Below are 6,734 nucleotides of genomic sequence, written 5' to 3'. Positions count from 1 at the left end.
ATTTACTATCTGGATAATATTTTTTTGATGAGATGTCGGAGATATTTCAAGTTTCCGAGCAGCAATTTTATTGCATGAAATTTTAAGAAATCACACTATAAGACCACAAGGAAATCTGCATAATTGAATGAAGCCATGTCCGTGTTTATATGCAGAAAACTTAGATATATTCCAACTAGTTAGAAGTGTACGAGTACTTCAAGTGAGAAGGTTAACTGAGAAAAACTGTGCAGCAACAACTACTAGTTCATGTGTGCGTCTGTTACCTAGCCATCGTTCTACTACTAGTTCAGAACCGGCAGTTTTGTGCCCGAGTCAACCGTCGGACTCCGCAAGTCTAACACCGACAAAAGGAAGGCCTGAGTGCAAATTGTACATTGACTTTTTCCTGATTTGTAATCGGTTAAGACCTACAATGTATAGATATAGTCGAATAATTTTGAAGCAATTCCTGCTAATTGAAATTCTAGGCTACAAACATATTGGCGTAGGCACACATATTTTGGATTCAGGTGTAGAATCCATGTCAAATTGGACTAGCAGAGGAGAAAGTGCAGATGTAGGTCATCAGCGTTGCAATTACCAGAGATGTTCCAAATCAACCTCAAACATCAAACATAGGGATCACTTCGTGGCTTGCAAATTACCTGGACCCGAACGTCTCAGGAGCGGAATGGAGATCCTGTTGCTGGGTTGCTCGATGGGGGGATGGGGTAGGATGTAGTCGACGGCGCGGTGGTGGGGGACGGCGCGGTGGTGGGGGGTGGCGCGTTGGTGGAGGGCGGCGCGGTGGTGGGCGGCGCGTGGTGGCAGTGATAGGCGGCGTGCGGTGGGTTACTCGGCCCGGTAGATCAGACTCTTTGAGTTAATTACGGGACAGTTTGTTTCTTTGTTTGGCGCTGGGATTTATCAGGGGAGCTCTATATATAGGACATATTAATTGGAGGGAAAAGTGAATATTAGCGGGAATAATTAAAAGTTTCCCTCCGCTAGTTTTTGGTCTCGAAACAAAATAACCAGATTCGCGGGATAAAAGCATTTTGCTTTTTTTTAAAGGAGCATGGATTTATTGATCAGATTTGTGAATATCCACCTCTAAGAGCATCTCCACCGGCGCGCCCCAAATAGTCGCCGGCAGGGGCGCCGGCATTGTCGTATGGGGGCGCTGGCACAACATCCTTCATTTGGGAAGCTGATCCCACACCGTCGCCCCATATGGCATCCCCGATAGATGATTTGAATTAAAAAATCAAACAAAAGCATAGAAATTTGAACAGGTTTTCGAATATAAAGTCAACTTCGGCTTCCAGTCCAAATGATCGACGTCGACGATGACGGGGGAGTCATGGACGCTGACGCAGCTCACGCCGCCAACACATCTTGGCCAATGAGACATTCTTCCTCCAAAGATCTCCACCTAGGACCACGAGTGATGCCGGTCCGCCTGTTCGTCGTCGTCGTCGTTGTGGTTACGTCGGTGTCGACGTCGATCAGCTCCTCCTGGACCTCCTCCTCCTCACCTTCGTCCTCGTCGGCCTCTTCTTCATACTCGTCGATGGGGGGTTTGTACGCGTGGCCATGGCGTATGAAGCTGGTGAGGATCTCGTCCCCGACGGTAATCTACACAACAAGTTGCCTACTTTGAGTCGCCGACGGTGTCTACGATGCACATAACACATAAAAAAGAAAGGAAACACCTCGTCGTTGTCCATGGACATGTCGGACGCGCTACCGAATACCTGGTGGGCACCACGGTGCACGACATGTTCGCCGGCTTCTCCTTCGGCACCACGGTGCGCGGCTTCGGCGGCGCCTTCGTAAGGCAAGCCATCGCCTGATCATTCTGTTTCATGACCAAAGGGGCCCCTGCCCTAGCTCAAAGGGTGTCAAACTGGCACACACATATGTGCTACTATGCTAATATTGTTGTAACACATTACATCTTACACGTATTTATATGTTACTGGTGTCGATATCCTGTAACACACTTTTGGCTCTGATACAATTTGTGTTACTATTGATTGTTGGCTCACAAATGTTGTGTTACGTCATCCCCGTGGTATCTGGATTCTGGAGCTTCTTTTCATATGACCTCTGCGTCTTCTATTCTTTCTGCTCTTCGCTCTCTTGTTTCGCCTGTTCGTGTTATCACGGCTGATGGTACCTCTCTCCCTGTTTCCAGTCGAGGCACCCTTTCTACTACCTCTTTCTCTGTTCCTGATGTTTCTCATGTTCCTAGTCTTAAGATGAACCTCGTTTTCCGCTAGTCGGCTTATCGATTCTGGTTGTCGCGTCATTCTTGACGCTGATTCTTGTGCTGTTCAGGACCGCCGTACACAGGCCCTGGTTGGAGCTGGCCCTCGCTAGCCTTGATTCCCCGGGGCTCTGGGAGTTAGACTGGCTTCGCGTTCCTTCTACTGCCACTTCATCTGCCAGTTCTCCTGCGGTTGCTGCTTCTGTCACTGGATCTTTTCAGCAGTGGCATCATCGGCTGGTTCACCTCTGTGGCTCCCGTTTATCGTCATTAGTTCGTCGTGGTCTTCTGGGGTCTGTCTCAGGAGATGTGTCTTTGCATTCGTGTCAGGGTTGTAGGCTAGGCAAACAGATTCAGCTTCCCTATCCTACTAGTGCATCTGTATCTCAGCGACCTTTTGATTTAGTTCATTCGGATGTTTGGGGTCCGGCTCCCTTTCCTTCGAAAGGGGGTCATCGATACTATATTTTTTTTATTGATGATTTTTCGCGATACACCTGTTTGTTTCTTACGCACTCTCGCAGTGAGGTGCTTTCTATTTATCAGCGTTTTGCGGCCATGGTTCGTACTCAGTATTCCACGCCTATTCGTGTGTTTTGTGCTGACTCTGCAGACGAGTATATCTCCTAGCACCTGCGTGGTGTTCTTGCTGAGCAGGGCACCCTTGCCCAGTTCTCGTGTCCCGGCGCCCATGCTCAAAATGGTGTCGCCGGGCGTAAGCATCGTCATATTCTTGAGACTACCCGTGCTATGATGATTGCTTCCTCTCTTCCGCCGCATTTCGGGCTGAGGCTGTCGCTACGTCGACTTACCTCATTAACATTTAGCCTTCTGCTGCCCTTCAAGGTGGCATTCCTCTCGAGCGTCTCTCTGGTTGCTCTCCGGATTACTCGACACTTCGTTTATTTGGTTGCGTTTGCTATGTTCTTCTCCCTCCTCGCGATCGCACCAAGCTGACCGCTCAGTCTGTTGAGTGTGTTTTTCTCGGATACAGTGATGAGCATAAGGGCTATCGATGTTGGGATCCCGTTGGTCGTCGGATGTGCATCTCTCGTGATGTCACGTTTGATGAGACGCGTCCCTTCTATCCTCGTCCCACCTCGGGTACTTACCCGGTGGATGATATCTCTTTTCTTCTTTTTCCGGATGCACCCCCTGCTATCCCGCCTCCTCCCCCTCCTAGTCCTGATGCGCCCCCTTTGGCGCCATCCTCTCCTCCGTCTAGTCCCCCTAGTACTCCTCGTTCTCCCGTTTCGGATCCTTCTGATGTTGTCCCTTCTTCCTCTTCTTCTGATGAGTTGTCCTCCGCTGATGACCTTCCCCCTTCATGGCCTGTTCGTCAGCGTCGTGCTCCAGCTCGTTACTCTCCTAGTCGGTATGGTCTTTCTGTCGTTTCCGAGCCGACTTCTTATCGGGATGCCGAGCGTCATCCTGAATGGCAGCTTGCCATAGCTGAGGAGATCGCTGCGCTTGAGCGCACTGGCACTTGGGATCTTGTTTCTCCCCCTTCTGGTGTTCGTCCTATCACGTGTAAGTGGGTCTATAAAATTAAGACTCGCTCAGATGGATCTCTTGAGCGCTATGAAGCGCGTCTTGTGGCTCGTGGCTTTCAGCAGGAGCACGGCCGTGACTATGATGAGACTTTTGCCCCTGTGGCTCATATGACTGATACGTCTCCGACGTATCGATAATTTCTTATGTTCCATGCCACATTATTGATGATATCTACATGTTTTATGCACACTTTATGTCATATTCGTGCATTTTCTGGAACTAACCTATTAACAAGATGCCGAAGAGCCGATTCTTTGTTCTCGCTGTTTTTGGTTTCAGAAATCCTAGTAACGAAATATTCTCGGAATTGGACGAAATCAAGACCCGGGGTCCTATTTTGCCACGAAGCTTCCGGAAGACCGAAGAGGAGTCGAAGTGGGGCCACGAGGGGCCGCCACCATAGGGCGGCGCGGCCCAGGCCTTGGCCGCGCCGACCTGTGGTGTGGGGCCCTCGTGTGGCCCCCCACGTTGCCCTTCCGCCTACTTAAAGCCTCCGTCGCGAAACCCCTGATGCGAAAAACCACGATACGGAAAACCTTACTGAGACGCCGCCGCCGCCAATCCCGTCTCGGGGGATTCTGGAGATCTCCTCCGACACCCTGCCGGAGAGGGGATTCATCTCCCGGAGGACTCTTCACCGCCATGGTCGCCTCCGGAGTGATGAGTGAGTAGTTCACCCCTGGACTATGGGTCCATAGAAGTAGCTAGATGGTTGTCTTCTCCTCATTGTGCTTCATTGTTGGATCTTGTGAGCTGCCTAACATGATCAAGATCATCTATCGTAATGCTATATGTTGTGTTTGTCGGGATCCGATGGATAGAGAATACCATGTTATGTTAATTATCAAGTTATTACCTATGTGTTGTTTATGATCTTGCATGCTCTCCGTTATTAGTAGAGGCTCTGCCAAGTTGATGCTAGTAACTCCAAGAGGGAGTATTTATGCTCGATAGTGGGTTCATGTCTCCGTGAATGTGGGGGAGTGACAGAAACCCCTAAGGTTATGGATGTGCTGTTGCCACTAGGGATAAAACATTGATGCTATGTCCGAGGATGTAGTTATTGATTACATTACGCGCAATACTTAATGCAATTGTCTGTTGTTAGCAACTTAATACTGGAGGGGGTTCGGATGATAACCTGAAGGTGGACTTTTTAGGCATAGATGCAGTTGGATGGCGGTCTATGTACTTTGTCGTAATGCCCAATTAAATCTCACTGTACTTATCATGACATGTATGTGCATTGTTATGCTCTCTCTATTTGTCAATTGCCCGACTGTAATTTGTTCACCCAACATGCTTTTATCTTATGGGAGAGACACCTCTAGTGAACTGTGGACCCCGGTCCATTCTTTAATACTGAAATACAAATCTGCTGCAATACTTGTTTTTACTTGTTTTCTCTGCAAACAATCATCTTCCACACAATACGGTTAATCCTTTGTTACAGCAAGCCGGTGAGATTGACAACCTCACTGTTTCGTTGGGGCAAAGTACTCTGGTTGTGTTGTGCAGGTTCCACGTTGGCGCCGGAATCTCTGGTGTTGCGCCGCACTACATCCCGCCGCCATCAACTTCCAACGTGCTTCTTGGCTCCTCCTGGTTCGATAAACCTTGGTTTCTTTCTGAGGGAAAATTTGCTGCTGTGCGCATCATACCTTCCTCTTGGGGTTCCCAACGAACGTGTGAATTAAACGCCATCAATGACTACTGTGCGTACCCTTCTTGTTGTTGCTTCTGTTCGCCGCTGGTCTGTCTCCCAGCTTGATGTTCAGAATGCTTTTCTTAATGGCGAGTTGAGTGAGGAGGTTTACATGCAGCCTCCTCCTGGGTATTCTGTTCCCGATGGGATGGTTTGTCGTCTTCGACGTTCTCTCTATGGTCTCAAACAGGCCCCTCGTGCCTGGTTTGAGCGCTTCGCCTCCGTGGTGACTGCTGCTGGTTTCTCTCCTAGTCTTCATGATCCCGCACTTTTCGTTCACACTTCTCCTCGTGGACGTACTCTTCTTCTTCTCTATGTTGCTGATATGATCATTACTGGTGATGATCCTGAGTATATTGCCTTCGTCAAGGCTCGTCTTCGCGATCAGTTTCTTATGACCGATCTTGGTCCTCTTCGCTATTTTCTTGGCATTGAGGTTTCCTCCACTTCGATGGCTTTTCTATCTCTCAGGAGAAGTACATTCAGGATCTTTTTGCTCGTGCTGCTCTTGGGGATGAGCGCACGGTCGATACTCCTATGGAGCTTAATGTTAAGCTTCGTCCTACTGATGGTGATCCTCTTCCTTATCCCACCCGTTATCGCCATCTTGTTGGGAGTCTTGTTTATCTTGTCGTCACTCGTCCTGATATTTCTTATCCTGTTCATATTCTGAGTCAGTTTGTCTCAACTCCTACCACTGTTCACTATAGTCATCTCCTCCGTGTTCTTCGTTATCTTCGTGACACGATCACTCGTCGCCTTTTCTTTCCCCGTTCCAGCTCTCTCCAGCTCCAGTGCTATTCGGATGCCACGTGGGCGAGTGATTCTACGGATCGTCGTTCGCTTTCTGCTTACTGTGTGTTTCTTGGTGGTTCGCTTGTTGCTTGGAAGACGAAGAAACAGGTCGCAGTTTCCCGTTCGAGTGTTGAGGCTGAGTTGCGGGCTATGGCTTTGTTGATTGCTGAGGTGACTTGGTTACGGTGGTTGCTTGCAGATTTTGGGGTCTCTGTTACGACACCCACTCCACTTTTGTCTGACAGTACAGGTGCTATCAGTATTGCACGTGATCCGGTCAAGCATGAGCTGACCAAGCATATCGGTGTTGATGCTTTTTACACACGTGCACAGGTACATGATGATGTTGTTGCGGTTCATTACGTGCCTTCAGATTTGCAGTTGGCGGATTTCTTTACGAAGGCACAGACTCGAGCGCAGCATGAT

Source organism: Lolium rigidum, chromosome 7 (genome assembly GCF_022539505.1).
Source record: "Lolium rigidum isolate FL_2022 chromosome 7, APGP_CSIRO_Lrig_0.1, whole genome shotgun sequence".
Classification (NCBI taxonomy): Eukaryota; Viridiplantae; Streptophyta; class Magnoliopsida; order Poales; family Poaceae; genus Lolium; species Lolium rigidum.
The sequence above is the reverse complement of the archived record's forward strand: the minus strand, read 5'-3'. Positions refer to the sequence as shown.